Source organism: Ceratotherium simum, chromosome 8 (assembly GCF_057802395.1).
Source record: "Ceratotherium simum simum isolate JZ-2026a chromosome 8, ASM5780239v1, whole genome shotgun sequence".
Classification (NCBI taxonomy): Eukaryota; Metazoa; Chordata; class Mammalia; order Perissodactyla; family Rhinocerotidae; genus Ceratotherium; species Ceratotherium simum.
Window position 1 is genome coordinate 78,280,764 of NC_141907.1, and position 21,377 is coordinate 78,302,140.

Consider the following 21,377-nt stretch of genomic DNA (forward strand, 5'->3'; position numbering starts at 1 on the left):
TGATTTACTTTTACAATTGGATGAAAAAAGAAATTGTGCTTTTGCTCAAATTTGTCATTCCACCAAACCGAGCCTCTCTCTCCTCTTCTCAATGGCTCTTCTCTCAATGGTCCCTATTGCCTTTAAAAGCACCACCATCCCAGGCTGCAAAGCAGGTAATCAGCTTCTACAACTTTCTCTATCCAAAGTATCTTTCAAGTCTCCTGGTGGTCTCGCTAGCCGTGTCACTATCTTGGTTCAGATCTTTACTCTTTACATGACAGACTCCTAATCAGCTCTGTGCTTCCATTTCTCCCTCTCTAGGTACCTCTAAATGATCTTCTGAAAGTCCCAATCCACCATTTAACTGCTTGGTTTAAAAATCTCTAATTCGGGGCCGGCCTGGTGGTGCAGTGGTTAAGTTCCCATGCTCTGCTTCGGCGGTCTGGGATTCGCAAGTTTGAATGCTGGGTGCCGACTGATGCACCGTTCATTAGGCCATGCTGTGGCAGCGTCCCACATACAAAATAGAGGAAGATGGGTACAGATGTTAGCTCAGGGCCAATCTTCCTCAGCAAAAAGAGGAGGATTGGCAATAGATGTTAGCTCAGGGCCAGTCTTCCTCACCAAAAAAAAAAACAAAAAACAAAAAACTCTAATGCTTCCCCACCGCCTAACAAGGAAAAACCTATTTCATCAGCAAATCTGACAAGGTCATTCCTGAGCCCTGTTTAGCCTGAGGTTCATTTGCTGCACCTTCTCCTCATAACTCTGGTAGCAGCACTGAGCTACCAGCTGCTCCTAAAAGCATTATGCTTTTTCATACTGCTCCCTCTCCTTAGAAAGCTATTCTCTTTCTAACCATCCTTTGATCTTTAAACATCCCTCGAGACCGTGATAAAATATGATCTCTGGGCAGTTTTTCCTGATGTTCCCAGGCAGAAAGTTCCTTTTTCTGTGCTCCAACAGTTGTGTGTTCATGTATGGACTACTGTACTTCTCACAGCATGTTCTAATTAAAAAAAAAAAAAAAATCTTGTCTCTTCTCCTGTGAGTTTCAAGAAGGAATGGACAGGGTTTGACTCTCAAACATCAGTGTGTGGCATGCCATAGATACTCAATAAATGTTGATTGTTGAATGGCTTATACCCCAGATTCCCCATCCCCGCCTATTGAAATGCTACCTTCCAAGTCCCACCTCAACACAGTTTCCTTGATGGCACCCTCTCGGATTCTCTCCCTTCCAGAGTGCTTTTTTTAAAAAAGGAAAACCTATGGAAATTTCTTTATACCTCTGATTTTGAATTTTTTTATATCTAATAATTTAAAAAAAATCTCTCTAATTGTAATTTAATTGGAATGGAATCTGTCTTCCCTACCCAGAGATGCCTGTATTCCCTGGATCAGTGTCTTATGCCCAGTAGATGCTTAGAAGGCTATTTGCCAAATAGAGTTAAGCTAAGGAAAGCCCATCCTTAGTGCAGCTTCTGAAAAGATATGGATAACCCAAACCCTCTGTGCTCCAACACTTTTCTCATAATGTCTGATTTATTTCACTGCCATTTGTGAGGACTAGAATTCTAAGAGGAAAAAAATATATTTGTCAAATAAAAGTTATCAGTAATTCACACAGTAGAAGCAGTCAATTCAATCAGATTTCTTTCTTCTTTAAACCTAGCTAATGTCAGAGGATGGAGATGATAGGACATTTGAGGACCAGGAGGAAGGTAACTTAGGAGCAGAGAGGACTTGGGGTGAGGGTTAAATGCATAGCTTCTACCTTGGGATTCTTGGGACAATAAGATGAGCACTGGTACTGGGGACTAGAATGGAGATTGAATAAGAGAGGCAAGATGATGCCAATGACAAACGCCATCTGTTTTGAAAATTTTCTAGTATCCTGTTAAACAGAACTTTCTTCTTCCAGTCTGGCACCAGGAACCAGAATGCAGGTGAGTCCTGATAATATTATGGTTCAGGTACATTATAGGGCAAACAGACTTTCGAGGGGACCCTAACATTTCTTTGGGGAATATGTGCCCACATTTCACAGACTCCTAAATAAATGCCTGGAGCATGACCTGCTCCTAAGTGGGAGCTACATAAAATAAATTTTTACACAATTGAATTTATTTTCTTATTAATAAATTCAAGGGATTATATTTAATGTCTAACACAAAAAGATTTAAGGGGAATATTTTAAGAAAAGGGAGGAGCTGAAAGACAATGGTAGGCTAAGAATTAAATAGGCCATAGAAATAGACATGAAGAAAATTGGAAAGTATTTCAGAGTGAAATTGTATTATTCAAATCACATGCTTGATGGCGACTGGAGAGGGTTTATCAATATATTTGGAAGATGGAAAAATTTAACAAAAAGAGGAAATTAATTCTGGAGGATGGGCAGCTGAAAGGCATTGGGATGAAAAAATATTTGGAAGTCATTAGATATCTCCACAGGGAGATAGAGTTGGCAAAATGGCTGATTTTAAAAAGTTAACCATTATCCCAGCAAGTCTTCTGAAAGACTGTGGACTAGCTTAATTTATATTTACCTCCTTAGAAATGTTTCAACACTTAAAGATTTGGCAAGGAGACCACAAAGTAAAGACATTATATACTTTTCCAAAATAAACACTACTAATTGTAACATTTCATCATATACAAATGGAAGGGGTTTTCTTTTTGTTAGTTTTTGTTTGTTTGTTTTTTTAACAGTTTCAAAATATTTGAAGAAAGGAAATATTTCCTTTCCCTAGGAGGCCCAACTATGTTTCAGGGTTCCTCAACTCCCCGTCCAGAACTGCAGGCGTGATTTGATGCGTATGTGTATTTTTTATGAGGTGTGTCAAGGTTTTATCAACTTCTCAAAAGTGTCAATGGCCCTGAAAAGTTTAAATTCACTGCACTAGATCCTCTTTGGGAGCCCCTTCCAGCTCTCAACGCACAGTCATTCCACGAATCTTTGTTCATCAAACCTAGGTTTTGCTGAAACTCCTTCCCACACATGACCAAGAAAGCATCGATGACTGAAATCGAAGAGATGCTCTGAGCAGCGGACTGAGGCTGGAAGCTGGCCGCGGGGCCGGGGCCGTGAGGGCGCGAGGCAGCGCGGCTCCCCAGGTCCACTCAGCATGCCTCAGCCGGGCAGCGGCGCTGGGGCCGCTCCAAGCGCGTGGAGAAGGGTAATCCCTCCGCTAAGTACTTGGCTCTCAGTCTCCAATCACTAGTGGGAGCTGGAGAGGGCAAGTGAAAAAAAAAAAAAAAAATTCCAGAGGCCGCCGAGGAGCGAGAGGGAAAAAAAAAGTCCCGCGGCGGCGGCAGAGCGGCCGCGGCGGCCAGAAGTTGAGGGCGCGGCGGGAGCGGGGCGCGGCGGCGGCGGCGGCGGCGCGGGGCCTGCGGGGGCGGCGGCCCGACGGTGCGGGGCCGGCGGCGGCGGCGGCGGCGGCGGCGCCCAGGACGCCGGACCCGGAGCGCGGCGGCGGTAAGGCGCGCGCGGGCTCGGCGGGACCCGTCCCTCGCCGGTGGCGCTGTCCCGGGGCGCGGGGGTGGGGGCGCGGGCGCGGGCGCGGGGCAGGACGGAGCCGGGCGCGGGCAGGCGAGCCGGCGGCGCGGCGGGGCGGCGGCTGCCCGGGCTTTGTGCGCCGCGGCTCTGCCGGGCCCCCGAGGCCTCGTGCGCGGGCTGGAAGGAGTCGGGGCAGAGGCAGCGGCGGGCGGGACACGTGCTCCGGAGTTGGGGCAGGAGGGGCGCGCCGAGGGCTGGGCGGCAGGGCGAGCGCGGGCAGCCGGCGTCCCGGGATGGGAGGGAGCCCGCGGCCGGGGGCGCGCCGCCACGGGGGCAGGAGCCGCCGAGCCACCTGCCCCGGCCGCCCCCGGGAGCCAGCCCTGCGGCGGGAGAGCGCGGCCGGCTGGTCCCCGCGGCTCGGACCTGCCTCCTCTGTCCCTCCGTCTGTGCCCGTCTCTGTCACGTTCTCAGCGTTTCTCTCCCTCCGTCCTCTGCCTCCCGCGCTCTCTGTCTTTCTGTCGTTCCCCCTCCCCACCCTCTCGGTCTGTCTCTGTGTCTCGCTCTCCCACCTCCTTCTCTCTCTCTCTGTCTCCGTATCTTCTTCACTCTCGGTCTCGCACACACTTTTGGTCTCTCGTTTAGAGGCTGACTTGCTGCTCCTTGTCTCGCTGGGTCTCCTCCTCTGTCTCCGGCTCTCTGCACCCCTCAGTCTCCTAGTCCCTGTTTCTGTCAGAGCTCCCTAGTTCTGTCCGTCCCTTGCGCTGTTGGGATCTCAGACAGGAGAGAAGATTCTCCGGAAGTTGTCCCGTGCCGTGTCTTATTCCTTTAGAGCCGCGCCGCTCCAGCTGGAGGCTGGTCCTTCGTATTTGTTCTCCATAGAATGGGAACACAATGGTTTCCTTGAGTTATTAGGAATTGCTCTTTTCTTAGTCACCTTGCCACCAAGGTGAGGTCAGTGAGCAGCCACAAAGGTGCCAGTGAAAGAAAACAGAAGAGAGCTGTTTAATTGCCTCCAACGTATATACAGAACGTAACATACGTATCTGTACTGAAGCAGAACCACCTGAGAAAAGGCTTCTGAATTCCGGAAAGAAACACAAACGCCTCCACCAATAATGAGAGGAGGCAGCTAAAAAGTATTTGAAAACAATTTGAAAAAGCACTTATGGAAATTTCTTGCTATACTAAACTGATGCCAACTAATGTCTGTTTTCTTACGTATATTTTTACAGTTCTAGTGACAACTCTCCTAATTATTGTTTTGGCAAAATTATGGGAAATGTCCTGTGTCAACTAGAACATTTGTCTTTAAGAAAATGTTCAGTCTTTGTACTTTTCTACCTCTTTACACTCTAGTGATCAAGAAGAATTATTTCTAACTGCAACGAAAATAGGAAAGGATTTGTCAGTAATTTTAAAACATGAGACTTTCCAGAGATCAATAATTTCTTTGGAAAACTTGCACTATAAGGATGTTTTGAAGGATATTACATCTTAGTGAAATATGCAAGTTATTACACACTTAGATCATTGTGCGATACAAAAAAAGGTGGTGTGCAGTAAGCAAATCATAGTAGTGATGGTTTTTTATGAGAAACATAGCTGGGAAATTAATTGCTCTGATTTTCAGTTTTCTTTACTCATGCATAATGTACCTTTGTTTTTAGCAAAATATGGCCTAGGGCTACAAAACTTGATACAGTGTGTTATTTGTCCAATCTGAATTACCATTTAGAAAACCACCTTTTCCTTTTGGTCACAAGATATAAGTTGATATGATCTCATTACTCATGTGCTAGGGTCTGCTGATGAATTTTAATGACACTGATTTGTAATTTTAAATCAAAATGTTAGTTTTTAGTAAGTTAAACTCTTGATTTATGTCATGTTAGTGAATCATCACTATTTCTAGGGGCTTTGCCACCTCGTCTGCCAGGTGCTGCACACCATTTAGTCCAGGCAGGGACGTCTGAAGTTCCCTGTTAAGATTATTGTCCCTGCGGGGCCTGCTGCCTCTACTCATGGCATGTTCATGTGTGTCCCTCAGAATGTTTCAGTCGTAAAATAATATTTATTAAAAGGAAATTGACTTAATTTTTCCTCATAAACTTTGAAAACCGTGTGAGATGGCCTGATAAATTAGTTTTATGATGGTAAATGCTGATTGTATTATTAATTGTTTAAAAGTATAAGGCATTTTAAAATGAAGTATCTTTTGGTATGTATAGCACCCTCCACTCTTCCTCAGCAATCAAGTGGTATTTATCATCTAAGTCTAAAGTCAGTTGTCACCTGCTCCAACCTAGCAAATCTTTTCCTAATTTTCCTGAGCCCCTGAACTCTGCCTCTTGGCCTTCTGTGCATACCTCTCTCAGTGCTCCCCTCTCGGCTGGGTATCACTTGCTTGGCTCTTCCTCGCTGGACTGTTTTCTCATTGAGGTGAGATAGTGTTCCTTTTCCTTCCTTCTCTGAATTTCAGATGCCCAGCACAGTACGTGGCATATGATAGATTCTCAAAAAATCCTTGAAGGTCGATTTGTTCTCTTCCAGTTTGTCTAGAACTTGTGCTACTAATTCTTTGTAGATGTAGTAGCTAGAGGGAAATACTTTAACATGGTCTAATATCAGATCATAGAGGGATGAAGGAGTCTTAGAAGGCATCTCATCATACACATTAATATTAAAGATGAAGCAGATGAGGCCCAAAGAGTTTGAAAACTGTGCTCAGAAATAGACAATGAAGCCATGTGGACTGTGGAACTGAGACTATGCCACAGTTCTTTTCCCTGGACTTACGCTTGCCTTCTTTCACTAGAAGTAGATAAATCTGTCTATTATTAGAAGCTAACAATTATTATCTAAACTCTGAAGATTTCTTCTCATGGCAACCAATAAAAGCCATGCATGAAATTTATGAATTTGCAATAACTGATAATCATTTGTTATACATATGTATAGAGGTAATATTTATCTTTTAGAACATTGACCTTTAAGTTCTTTTATGTGCTAAGCTTTGTTCTGGGTGCTAACTATGTCATCTTGGGCAGACTAATTATTTCTACCTGCAAAGATTTAAGCTTTCTGGACTTAAATTTTCTCCTCCTTAACTTTGTGTATGTGTTGAGGCAGGGTGGGGAGAAAAGAAAGGCAGTTTGGACAAGATTAGGGGCTCTTTTTGAAGTTTTTCTTCAAGAGCACCGCTTTAACTCCCAGAACAACTGGAAATTCATCTGTTTTACATATCAGACTTCCCTGGGAGCTTTTGCTTGAAAAAAAGCTAACAGTTTTAAAAAAGCTTAAAGATCACTTCACTTGATGTTTTCCAACCTCCCTTCCAGTTCTTGAATTTCATAATCAAGATAATTTCTAACTTTTCAATCTGCGTATCTGCAGGATGGTTGATAAAAGTATTAAGGGTAGAAAGAGAGACTGATTTTGCCTGAGAGAAGCTCATTTCAGGTTTCCATATGCCAAACGTGGCATGAGGGCAGAGATTGAAGTAGAAGTGTTGTGACGTACAGAGGCGGGCCAGAATTCAGGGGAGGGCAGGGCCAGAGGTAGAAGTGTAGATTTAAAAGTCATTCACATTGAAATAATAAATAAAATTGGGGAAAAATAAAACTTTTTAGGGATAGATTCTGGAGAGAGAAATAAATGAAGATTTAGGAGTGGACAAGAAGGACATTTTATGTTGCTTCTGAGTATTGTTGAGGCTCATCTATACTATTAAGATAAAAGGATAATGTGTAACTTACATCAGGCAATAATCTGCTTTCATGATTTTTAGAGCATCCACTTACATGCCAGTTATCCTAATTACATTCATTTTTACTAAAATATTTGAGTGCCTCCTCTCTGCCTGGCTTTATTATGTACTTTGGGGACACTGCAGCCATAAGAGACACAAAGTCTTTGCTGTCATTGAATTTGCTTCTAGAGAGTGAAAACACAACTGTAAACAAGCACACGAGTAAGATCACTTCCAATAGAGAAAATTGCTGTTAGGAAAATAACACAGGGTGATAACGACGGTAGTGACTGAGGTTACTTTGTATGGGGTGATGAAGGAAGGCCTCTCCAAGGATGTTCCTGAACAACAGGCAAGAGCCAGCCCAGTGAAGATCTGGGAGAACTTCCTGGCAGAGGGAACATTAGGGCTGTCTCTAAGGCAGCAGCCTGCTGGGTACACACTGGCCAGTGTGGTTGGACTCAGGCAATTAGCGGAAATGGCAGGAATGAGGTCAGAGAGATAGCCAGGCCCATGTCATGAAGTATGCATTTTATTCAAAGTACGTCTTATTAAACCATCCTGGAGGATTTTCAACAGAAGTGAGCAAATGTGAGTTAACATGTCTGTCTGTAGTGTGAGCAAGAGTGTCTGAAGTAAGACAATGTGGGAGGCTATGAGAAGGATCTAGCTCAGAGTTTGGTGGTTTGGCCAAGGGTGGAACTTGGAGAGATTGATCAGACATTGTTCTTATCACTGAATAAGAGTCACTAAATTGAATCATCTTTTTTTTTTTTTTTTTTGCCTTGATCTACATTGAAGCTACCCACTGGTTCTACAGTTGCTTTTACTTTTAAAATTCAGACCTCAGCACCTTCTCTCAGTTTCCGGATGTTACATTTTTATCTTCTTCAAATACCTTCTGGGCTGCAAGCTTCTTGGCTCAGAGGCTGTAGTATGTCCTGGGATGTGTTGTGATAAGGTTCTCTGGACTACCTGGGGATGATTGGCTCTTTCGACTAGTATCTCTTCACTTCATTTTACATAAAGTTTGTGTTCTGGTTGCAAAGTAAAGGAAGCAATCAGAATTCTTCTAATCAGGTTTGAGCGTCATTGTTCTCTACCCCTCAGCTTTGAAAACTTTGCATGCTTCTTGAAAGACTTCCCTGTGAAGTCCGCACTGTTAGACCTGGATCTCGCTCTTGGAGTATCTTAGCCCTTTGCAGAGAGCTAGTGTGCAGTAGGCATTCAGTAAACATTTGTGGAATGCTCTGGGTGCAGTCTATTAGAGACTTGCAGTTTTGATTCTGCTTTATTTTTCCTGTCTTTCAACAAGTATATGGCTGCATGTGCCTTCAGCTTTAGAAGATGTTAAGTAGCAAGTTTGGAAATGATTTTTCTGAAGGTTGTATTTACTTACTGGCTAAAGGAAAAAAGATACATGCCAATATACCTTTTTATAACATTTCTTGCCTGGCTGTCTTGAGATAAACAGTTTACTCATTTTTATAGCAGATAGATATGGATTTAAGCAAGTACAGACACATCTGTCACTAGTTAATTTGTTGATTTATGAATCTAAAATGATTCCAAGGAAGTCTGTAATGAGGGTGCCTTTGTCTAAGTCAATCTCCTGATAGAAATCAGTGAGTGTTATCTAACTAATACACTTTAAAATCATCTATAAAAGGTACTAAATTATCATCAGTTCTTTTTCTGGAAACAAGCTACTATTCTGCTGCTGTTCAATAAACATTTATCCATAATAGTGCACATAATGGGGGTTATCCCCAAATCCTTTGTCTTATTACAGAATGAAGTGCTCTACTCAAATTGGTGGCACACACCTCGGCGTCGCCTTATTTTTATGTATCTGGCAGTTCTCTTTCACTGTTGCTTTAGAGTCTTTTCAGTTAAGAATCCCTTCTGTATCTGAATGTCTTCTCTTCCTGTCTTGCTCCATTTTGCTAAAACCTCATGCGTTATTCCCGTTGACTTCTATGTTAGATGTCTTTTGTTTGCCTCTCAACCCTCTACCTTACACTGTCTGCCCAGGATGATACCTGGGTGAACTGCTCTGATTTCCAGATGGCTGGGGTCATTGGGGAGCCCCAGCAGGAGATTAGAGGGAGGGTGGAGAGAGGGCCTTGGCTCTTTCCCTGCTGGATCAACTTGGGCTGCCTGTGTCCCTGCGCTGAAAGTCACTGCTCCTCTTAAGGGAGCCTTCTTCATGTCACTCCTTCCAGAGTCAAGTAACCTCTGGAATAGCTCCCCTGCTTTTCCTGCCCTGACTGACTCCACTGCTCTTCGGGTTCTTTTACACTCCTGCTTACACCTTATTAAATTGTTTGCTTGTAAATAACGCCCCTTAAACTTACCAGAAGTTATAACAATTAAAGTCCCATTTTCTGTTGATTGAGCTTCTGAAAGCCTCCTCCTTCTCAGAGTCTTCCTGGATTGATAAGAGCTGTTGGCTCCCTTACTCTGTTGAGCATCTGCTTTCCACTGCAAATTATATGCTTCTATCGCTGCAACAATGGCATGGAAAACCCAAGTTGTTGTTGTGTCAGTATTTTTCTGTTAACCAGCTGATTGGTTTAAACTTTCTACTTGATAATCTGTATATCTTCTACATATGTGGTTTGCTTGTTTCACTCACTCTTATTCATTCATTAATGCAGTGCATATTTATAGAGTCACTAGTTAGGGCCAGGCGTTGTGCTAGGTGCTGTGGTTACAAAAAGGTAGATGTTTGCCCTTATTTGGGATGAGGACTAGGGAAAGGGCAGGAAATAAAAAACTAAATATAGTATTTACAAATCAAGTTTGTGATGAGGGCTGTGAAGGAAGTAAACAGGGAGCAGTGGTAGAGAGTAGTAGAAAGGACTATCATTTGCTTGAGATCACAAGTACCTGAAAAAGGCAGGGGCATTTCTAAGTGGCTTTTGTTGACCTGTATCTATTACACGGGCTCTTCATATGTGAATATGACGCTTTCCCCAATGACACAAATAATAAATCTTCTTGGTAGGAGAATTAGAAATTGCAGGTAAACCTACAGAAAATAAATTGCCTTGTACCATTACCTATTTTGTAGAATTACATTCTAGAAATTTTTAGGCCTAACACCATTGCTAGTTATTTCTATCTCATCACATATTAAATGAAAAATTGGAGTTTGAAGTAGTATGAGCTATTTGACTAATTCAGATAAGCAGTTTACGTGTAACAGGATGTTCTGCTTGATTGCATTTTTCTTCCCAGTGTGTTCCAGGGGACAGTGGTTTTGTGGAATGTCAGGTGTGTAGCCAGGAAGGATCCCACGGGTGGCAGCATAGCTCGCTGTTAGCTGTGGGGACTCGGGAGTTTGCCTGCCTGGCTTGGAATCTTGGCTCTCACTTGTAAGCTGTGTGACCTGGGGCAAGTTACTGAACCTTCTGTGTCTCAGCTTCATCATCTGTAAAATGGAGCTGACAATAGTAGCAGTTACTTCATCGGGTGTTTTGAGCATCAGGATAGGGAGTGTTTGTAAGGTGTCTAGAACAATGCCAGGCACGTAGTAAACACCACAGAAGCATTTGATGTGTAAATGAATGATCAAAGAAATCTGAGAATTGCTGGTATTTTAAACTGCAAGCCTTCTCTGAGCCTTTATTATGCTAATATGCATTGTGACAATCCCCAAAAGGGGTATTTGACCTTGGGACTTGTGTGTTTCTTTGCATATGTCATTGGACTAATGTTTCTCAGAACACATTTTGGGGAAAAATTGATACAAATAATTGACTAAATGTTTCACCAGTGTATTGTCTCTTGAAAGAAAGGGATCATTCTTATCGCCAGGACTTGTTCCTCTACCTGTCACACCTATGGTAGAGTTGGAACCCAGTCCTCATGTTTCCCTCGCCTTTTTCTTTTTAAAGGTAAAAATGAATGTTTTTCTTCATTGCCCAGAGAAAGACTTTCTGCCAGTGTAGATGTGAGTATACTCTGGGCCTCTGGGGCTCACTGAGCCCAAAGTTTACAGGGTATAATATTTTCTAAAAAGCTACTTACTTATTATTTTTTCTAATAATAAAGAATACATATTCATTCAAGTGAACTTGGAAAGTATAGGGAACTGTAACAAAATAAAAGTCACTCATTCTTCTACCATGCAGAGATAGCCGCTGTTAACATTTTGGGTGTTTTTTTCTTTACAAAATTGGGAGCATAACATAATATGGTTTTGTGTGCTGCCTTTCTTTTTAACTTGACTTTATTTACATAATATTCTCAATCCAAGACATGCAGGGATTTCTGGCCTTCAGACGATTAGTAATCTACATTTCAAAAGCGCTTCCTTCCTTACTTACCAAATTCTGTGGCCAGAGACAATATGAAAATAAAATGGTGTATCTAGAATGAGTTTCTGTCTCATTTTAAGTATTCTTGGAAATTGGAACCACCTGGTAAGCAGTTGGCAGTTGTGTTTAAAAGACCTGGAGTAGGTGACCTCAGGTTGCTTCATTTTTATGAGTCATTCCAGTGTTCTAGCCAGCAGCCAGATGGACACAGAAGCATCCATGACATGCTGCTTTGGAGGCATGACTTACTCATCCGAGTGACTGTGAGTGAACTTATATAATGTTGAGATTAACTAGGAAAAGTTATCGGGCGAAACCGGAATTATTCCAAAATAAATGTAACTGTTATTTAATTTTTAAATAATAAATCTGTTCCCTCTGTTGCATGTTGGAGGTTGAGTTCTAATAATATGCTAATATGGAGGACAAACATTGTCTCTGAGTATTTTATCTTGTCCTGTAATTTTGAGAAGGAAATAATATTGCATTTATATGGCAGTACATAATGTAAAGACTTTATAAATACTAATTGTTGTGTTACTCTATGTACTTCATAAATGATGGATGCTGTAGTGATTAAAATATATCTACTCAAGAAGTCCTTTTTCATTCAAAAGTCCTTATTCAACAATTTTGAATCTTCATCTCACTCAAGATTAAATCAATCACTCTTTAAAACTCTTATCTGTAACATCTATAGCAAATGAAAATATTAAAACTCTTTCTGAAGAGGAAAACCATGCTACACTGTTTAATTGAATTAAATTAGCTTTTCATGGAAATTTACCTAGGAGCTATTTCTGGAACCAATTTGGAAAATGATCTTTGTATTCTGTGGCATTTGTGTTTGATTATGTTTTTCTTAGTAATTCTCAATGGAGCTGTCTCACTCCTTGCTTCAGTCATCAAACCCTTGCGATTTTTGTAGGCAAATTAGGTATTTCCTACCACATAATTATGCATATTTATGGGATAATGTATATTTCCTCCTTAAATATAGATGGTATAAGATATTCTTAGTTCTATAACTTAAAATTATCTAAATTTTATCATTTTAGCATTCTGTAGAGTATGTTAAGGCTGAGATAAAACAGTCATGTATAAATTAACATCTTCCAAAAAATAGTTTATAGAATTTGTTTTGACACCTTTACTAATAAAAGCAGGTGCTGTAGTTTATAAAAAGGACAGATAATCCAAAAGTACTTGTGAATATACTGCCTTGAAACAATCTGTATTTCAGATACATCAGATATTTTGTGCACTACTTTTTGCATTCTGTCTTACATTGCAGTCTGTTGTTTTACAAAGCCATGAAGAAATGGAAAATTGCTTGGAAAAACTCAAGTTTTAGCTGTAAAATTTATCATTTGTTATCAACAGTTTGGGAATATATTTTGTATGCTCGGTACAAGGACTATAACTTAATGCCTTTACTTCTTGAATGCTTCAGATTTAGCAGTTTAAAGATAAAACTAATCTTTTCTTTAAACTTTTGCCTTATCTGCCACGATCTGAAAGTCAGAATTGTTAGTTCTTTTTCTACTCAATCCTGTGAATACGTGAATGCTCCTTTGCATTCTCTTTTCCTCTCCTCTTCCTACTTTCCTCTCCTTCTTCCCTTCTTTTTTTCTCTCTCACTTTTGCACTTGATTTGAAAACACTATTTCCTCTGACTGCTTTTTCTGAGGGTGGCAGGGGGAGTTTAAAACATGCTCATTTCTAGGATCCTGAACCTCTAGACTGTTTCCAAGGTCCTTACTAGCTTCACCATCCTCTGACTGATTGGAGTTTTGACTAAGTGTAATTGGATTGATGACTTGGTAGTCAGTAGACGTAATCTTAAAATATTTTAGTAATATCATAGACTGATGATAATAGCAAGATGCATTTCCATTTTGTTATGAAGTCACTTAATTATATCATTTCACTCAAAATATTTTTATGAAATGTCCATGTTTTAGACATTTAAAGAAATGCATTCTCATGGCTAAAAAAGCTAAAAACAGAGCAGACATATAAAATTTATTGTAGATATTACTTGAATCTAGGCAATTTTCATTCCTTTATGTAATCTCTTTGATATACAGAAATCTATGTATAATTGCATTATATAGGTTTTCATCAAATCCTCACTAGCTGCTATTTTATTTGAAATTTCATTTATTTAATATAATTGTGGTTTGAAAGCTATTATGCATTCTTAAGCATTTTTCTTGTAACTTACTAGCATGCAGCCTGACTTACTGTGAGACTGTAAATTCCTTTTTTGGCTCATTTCTCTTAAACCTGGAAGGTATAATGCAGTTTAACAATAATATTTTACATCTTTAGTTCATGAATAATGTCTTTCTTACAAATGGAATTATTAAATATTTATGCAATATGAATGAACTTGGTGCCATACTGTAAATTAAAGTGTGTCAAAGAGATAATTGAGTCTTGCTCTTAGGGGGAAGATGTTTAAAATCATGGATGATACACTATTGAAAAATAAATACAGAGCATAAGTAGACTGAATATGGGAGACAAAATGAGAAGTTAATGAGAACATTTGTGAAGTGCTAAGGTGATTCAGTCTATTAGTCTGTCTTTAGGCGATGCCATCGGGGGATGTGTTAGGAAGGCTAAGATTGGTCTTCCATGATTTCACTTTCAAAATTTAGTATTATATCCTCCAAATATCTTAGTTTTCTTCAATATAAACCACCACTCTATTCTTGGAACTGATTTGCATTTTTTTAGCTTGTTTGACTTCTTGGCTTTATGTTTCATTCCTCAACCAAATTGTGTGTTCTAGTTGAAGTATGGCAGCACTTCCTGAGTCCTGTGTTGGCCTTGTCCGTACTCTCCATCGTTATGTAGAGTCTGTGAGACTGAGTCTTGACATCCATGCTGTTTCCTTGTAGTCTTCACCTTTCTAGACTGAAAGAATGCTCATCTTTCTTGTATTCCTTCATAGGGCTGTTGTGGTCCACTTGATCATTTATTTTTATTTGCTTGATTTCCTCAGTTTCTAAACCTTTTTTTCCTTCTTTTTTGGTGAAAGTAGAGTTATAATTTTTTCACCCAGCAGCAGATAATTTTGGAGTACTGGGCTGTGTTGGAGTAGAACTGCATGTAGTATGTCAAGTAAAGATGAACTATGGTTTTAATAGGATAAGAACCATGTTTTTTGTTCTTGAGTGATGTTGGTGCCATTGTTAGCTTTGTTGGCCTTGAGAACACATTAATGGAATGACTTTTAGGCTCCTTTTTATGATAACTAAGGCCCATTATCCTGAGAAGTACAGTCTGTATACTTCCTCCCCTACATGCGTAACCCTATAGTTTTCCAATTTGAATCTTTTTAATGTTTTCCCCCTAGTAACTTATAAAGTTTTGGAAATATTGTAGGTTATCCCACTGACTTGGCATTTCACTTGCTGGAAAAACTTAGTATCTTTTGCAAACCTGGAAAATTTAATCTGCATTTCCTCTTCTACATCATTTATAAAGATGTTAAATAAGACCACTTCCAGCCCCTTCCCTATTTATAGTTATCCTGCCAAAGTAATGCCTTTTTTCACTGTCGTCTTTGTTTCTCCAGTAAAAGTTCATCTAATCCTATGGTGACTCAGTTCTTTTTAATAACTTTTGTGGTAGTACCTTGTCAAGGGCTTTTAAAAAAAGTAGAGTAGATTATGTCCACTGGTTCCTCCCTCAAGGCTCCACACAACTTTTAATTTGCCAAGATGTGATTTTGCCTGAAAAAAATCAAAGCTAGTCCCCACCATTGTTTGCTAAATTCTTCAGTGACCTTATTCTTTAGCATATATAGACTTCACAAATTTGTCAAATTGCCAAGAAATAATTATAACACTAAATTGGGGAAATTTGAAAGACTGTGGATGGTTGAAATACTATTATGTATAAGCAAGCAAGCAAAAAAAAAAAAAAAAGAGGTTACCATGTTTGAGTCTTTCCTATATTCCAGGCAATGTGCTAAATAAGCCCATCACGTTTGTAGTAGTGATTGTCCTCTTCATTTTACAGATGAAGGAACTTAAGGCTCAGCAGGTGGTAGTCCAGGACTCGAACATAGGACCGTCTGATTCTAAATCCACACCTACGTGTTGGAGGCATGTTAGGGACAGATGTTGTGTTGGTTACTGATGATACAAAGATGGCAAACACTCAACCCTGGTGGTGCGAGAACTTGGAAAGACTCCTGAGGGAAGGAAGAGACCTTTGTTTAACAACTGTATGAGATGGTAATTGCATGTGGAGTGTTCTGTGAGAGCAGAGAAAGGTTGATCATTAAAGAGTGTTTAAGATAGAGACTTGGATTAGAGACTTGATCATATTTTGAGAAGAGAGATGGAAAAAGAGAGAAAATGTTTAAAATATTTGGAAAAATATATTTCGAACCTTAAATGATGTAGTCTCCTTTTTATTTCCAGTTATAAAACATGCAGAGTGTACTGTCAATGTTTTTTAGAGCAAGGTTACCACGTCTTTACTAAAATTGACTTCCATTTGATCCACATATTTTGTGTGTGTGAGAGTGAGAGAAAGAGAGAGAAGGGGCATTTAACGTGGGTTAAACTTACTGATGTATTTTAGTGAATTTGGAAAATCAGATAGCTCAGGTAATTTGTTAAGAATATAGAGAGGCAAATGGTGAAAAAAGATCATTTAAAATTGATCGATTTATCTAAAATGACATTTTTAAACTTAAAACATTACTTTGAAGGAAGCACTATATCATGTACCTAATAGTAAACATTGGATTGTGGGGCTTAGCAAAAGTTTGGTCGTTGGAAGGGACCAGAAGGTATGTACTAAAAACACAATAAAAACCTTCAAGGAGAGTTTGATCTTGAAACTCTTGTGATCATTTTTTCTAATATTTAAATGACTCTAGATCATCATCTGTAATAGAGCTATCACCTGTATTTTATCTCTTCAGTTTTGATTTGTCAGTATGTGCTAGAGTGGAAGGAAATAAAATCACTGCAGTGGTTTCCAGGCTGGTTTGCAACTTGCCAAAATCGACATTGTCTGCAGTCAGATGTTTACTTCATATCTTCACACGTCTTTTCTAGAAAGAATCATAAAATATCCTCTTTGTTTCAAGTATAATACTGTTGTTTTTTGCAGGGCAAAATGCACTGGGGATCTTTTGGCTGTGACTGTGGAGTTTAGCTGAAGCAGAGTTATTAAATTAATAAAGAAATCTTTGGTTTCCAAAATAACTGGATTAAATGTGTATTTAATCTGGAGCCAAAGTACTATGAGGAAAACAAAGTTTAAAATAGATTTAGGCATTAAAATGGTAAACTTAAAAAATTTTAATATTCCAAATACTATCTGTATGTTAAATCAACACGTTTTTGCTAGTCCAATAATCACCATTTGATTTTCCAAAGGAGTATAAATATTACAAAAGCATAACTATACTATAGTATAATTTGTAACAAATAGAAAACTTCCTCAGTGACTCCTTATATTCCAAAATACAATTTTTCCATTATGGAAAATTATATTTATGTTGAACATAAATAATCAGATATTTGCTTCACTAATGATCCAGATTATTTTAAAATCATGTTACTGGAGTTAACGATGTGACCTCTGTTCTGCGACCTTGTGTATTCTGGAGGCTTGTTATGCATGTCAAGGGTATTTCCTTTTATTTGTTTTAATTTTACCTGCCATTTAAATCATTGAATGACCCTTCATAATTTTATTATGAAACCATATAATAAGGAAGGACTCGTTGATTATTTTTTACTTTAACTTTCTTAATCTCATATAATTCAAATCTTCTTTGTGTTCTCATTTCTCAGGTCAAATAATTCTTGTCTTGCAATTTCTCATCACAGTAATGGATGAGATAGAGTAATATGTTTCAGTACATTTCTTATTCTTACTTTAACATTTTACATCTGTTTTCTTTTTCAGGGGAGGGAGGTAAGTCGTATTTTGAAAAGAGCACACGATTGGGAGGCAGGAAAGGCCAAAGTTTTGGAGCCTCATACAGATCACTGAAATAAAAGATTGGCCAAGCTCTCAGAGGTCTTTCTGGCTTTGACAGACGGTGATTCTGTAACCCAAATTGACACATCTTCTCAGAGGTCGGATTTGTAGTATGGCATTAGTTTCTCGAGAGCAAGGCACCAGGACTGTTTCATGTATGTATTTTTTTTTTTCTTCAGGTGGTTTTTGGAATTTCAGAGACAAAAGAGAATATTCACAAATTAAGTCCCTTCCAAACCTTATCACCTCTGAGATATTATAATTTTCTACATGAGAGACTGATACTTACAAATCATATAATTATACTGTGTCCCATTTTATATACTTTTATAAATAAACCCTTTATTTGGGGATTGTAAATAATTTTGGTCAGTGGGAAGTAATTCTGCTGCAATCAATACTGTACTCCTTTCTTGGAATTATTTCCTAAGAACTTGAAGGCAGTTGTTGAAAAGGTTTTGTTCAGAAGTCAGATTCAGTTTCATGTTTGACTGGATTGGATTATAGTGGCTAATTTTACTATAGATAAAATATGGAGAGCATGCCAGCAATGTGATAAATTAGTTTTTGTGATTGTAACTTTTCACTAATCAATAAGAGATGGTTTCTGTGTACCTTACTTATTACCTTTGTTTCTGTGATTCTCCACACTAAGTATTGTCTTTTAAAACCCTTTTTAACATAAAAGCAAAGATTGAATGAGATCGAAATGTTGTACAGTTAAACTTGTTCTCTCTATAGGATGTCAATGCCCATTCTGTTCTTTTCCTAAAATGTTCTTTTTTCATATTTTTCTAGAATTGCTTTAATGTTCAGATTCATTTAATATGCCCAGGAAACTTGATATATTATTATTTTCAAGTTGATTAGTAATTTCCTTTTAAGAACTGTATTTTCACAAAGCAGCCAACTCTATTATTTTTATATGTGTGAAGATTTCAGTGGTATTTTCTAGATTCTCCATAGCAAATTTTTAATCCCAGCCTGCTTCTGTGCAGCCTTTTCCTACAGAATGTCAGTATGTGTTGAGAGAATCTGTGCTAACAGGAAAATTATACTTATTAAGCTAAGTAAAATGTAATTGAGAAAACAAATCGTCAGTACTCCTGAAAATTCATCCTGAAGCATTTGCTCTTAACTGTAAATCGGGAAGCCACCACTGAAAACTATAGAACTGCTTCTTTTACATGAATTGTTTGCTCTTATGAGATAAGAGAAACAAGATAAGGAAAAAATTGAAGTTTTTACGAAATGCTGAAAGTGTTCTTGTCCATAGCGAATGGATTAGGGCTCATGATACTAAAATTCTTGAATCAGAAATGAGAAAGAATGTGAAACGGGATAAGGCAAGTCCTCGTTGTATGGACTCTTTTCTTGGAAGATGGATTGAAAATGAGAAAAATAATATGACTGCCTTTACGTCCAACATGGATCACTTTATTTATAGAATTTCTCATACTATTCCTTTTACTTGTGCTTTTCCCTTCTTTTGAAATCTGATTCGTAGTTTACTTTCAGAAAATATTCTGTTAATCCCATTCACCTGGACTCATTTCTTCCTTTTCTCTGCCTGCACCCTCTTCCATTCTTATGTACTCTGTACTGTATCAATTTGTAATTGCTAGTTCCCCTGAATTGTTAGTGTAATTAGCATCCTCACCATTTTAATTGTATGGAATGCCAAAAACTGTTCTGTTTCTCCACATATTTCACAACATGGAATGTAACACCCGGAAGATGTTTTGTCAATGTTGTTTGACTGATTAAATTCCCTATTTTCTATGATTCTAACCTTTATTTCCTTGTAATTGTAGAAATTTTCACTTTAAGAATATGTGAGCCTTGGGATTTTTAAAAAGTGTGTCATTTATTGTATTTGTTTTAAAATACATCCTGAAACATGAAATAGGAAAAAAAAAATTCTCTTCTGTATTTTGACTAAAGCCAGTGTAGATATTCTACACTGGACTTTGCAGGCAGTTACGTGGATTTGTATCCTGGCTCTCCCACTCAGCGTCCTTACCTGTGAAATGGGGATAATGAGTACCTACTTAAGAAGGATGTTGTGGGAGTTAAATGAAGTACCTAGAGCTCCACCTGGCATAGAGTAATTGTTCAAGAAATGTTCGCTCTTGTCCTTTATTTTAGATGTCTCTAAGTGGCATTGGCACTCAGCTTACTTTACTATGTATCTGTATAATATTGTTCTACTAAAATAGGATGAAGAAAATTTACAGAGTTAATTGATGATTTTCAATGAGAAATCATTTTCTTACAAAATGTTTCCAAATGCAAAATTTTTAGGTCACAGATATTCATTAAAGTATAAGTGCTCAGTTGGAAACAAGAAGCTCTTAGAAACAAAGTTACTTCCTTCCCTTTTTATTCAATTTGGGATCCTTCCATCTCTATTTCAAATGCTTGCTTCTAAAGAAAAAAGTTTACATAATGAAATAAGAGGATACATTGTATGTTTTTATTAATTTGAGTGACATTTTCCCTTGCATGAATTATGAAAAGTCTGCTTAACTTTGGAATTAGTGGAGCCTGAAGAGAGGTTAAAGTTAAGCAGGTGTGTAGCTGTGTGCCGTGGTCAGTTTACACTGTTGCAGAGCCTTAATTAAAGTTCTATTAAACCGTGTGAACCGTGAACCAGTGTGGGTTTGAAAGTAGATAGACATCTGTTTCAAATATTATTACTACAGTTAGAAATTAATAGCCTTTTTTTCTCTGAAAGTCTGAAAGTTTCCCTTTTGAAACTTTTGTCTCTTCACTATTCCCTTTGTTTTAAAATATTTTTGAGATATTAAGAGTATTTTAAAAATCACATTTATAATCTATAGAATACCTATACAAAAGGAAAGCACGGGAGTGTTTGAAGGTATTTTATCGAAGCACAATAGAACAAAAGCCCTCTTTGTTTTATGTTAGAAGCAAATTTCTATAGTTATGCATCAGAAGCATGTAAGGCAGCTTTCTTGATTGGGGACCTTTGTGCCCCTTGCTCCCTCCCTCTTGCTTTTTTCTTTATGAAGTGAAGGTTATGCTAGCTAAATTTTGGCATCATTTTGCTCACTTAAGCAATAAGCGTGAAGTGCCCTAATTCTTCTTTTTTCTTTCGTTGCCTCAATGAGATTAGAAAATTCTTCGGCAAATGCATTTCTTTAGCTAATTGTATATGTGTTTTATTCTTAGTTCTGGAAAGGAATTTTGATATCATATTTCCCTTGGACAGAATATTTAATGCGATCTAGAGGAAAAAACATAAGAAGTTTTCGATGAAAACTTTGTAAAATGCTGGAAGAGGTCAAGAACGAAAAAAAGTCACCTGAAATTGCAGTGCTTGGAGTGTGTTGTTACTATTTTGATATATTTCCTTCACTCTTTCTTATGTGTTATTTTTAGACATATTTAAAAAACTGGGAAGTTACCATCTTAATTTTGTATTTTATTCTTGCTTTAAATTCTATTTTCAATGTTTTCTCATGTCATTAAATCTGCTTTAAAATATGTTAATTAATGACTGGAAAATATTCATTTGTTTGCATTTTTTTATTTGTCGTCATAAAGAATGCTGCAATGAACATCTTTATGAAAAGATCTTTGAATGTTTATGTGCAGGCTTTTATATGTAACACCAAATTGCTTTCCAGTGAAGTCATTCTAATTTATAATCCTACCAGCCAGTGTTATGTATTTAATTTTACTCATATTTTTAGGTGTGTTAATAAATATTTCAAATATATCCATGAAATCTCCGTAAAAGCTCAGAAAAAGACAATACAAAATGTGAAAGACC

At 38.3% G+C, this 21,377-nt stretch overlaps 1 protein-coding gene across 1 annotated transcript in view; it reads left to right on the forward strand.

The window, feature by feature from the left end:
* The first annotated feature begins 3,414 nt into the window (after positions 1–3,414).
* Positions 3,415–21,377, forward strand: part of BMPR1B (bone morphogenetic protein receptor type 1B) — a 382,986-nt gene continuing 365,023 nt past the window's right edge. The window contains exon 1 of the mRNA XM_087434611.1: positions 3,415–3,463. The gene's annotated coding sequence lies outside the window, so the exon portion shown is untranslated. The remainder of the gene's footprint in view (positions 3,464–21,377) is intronic.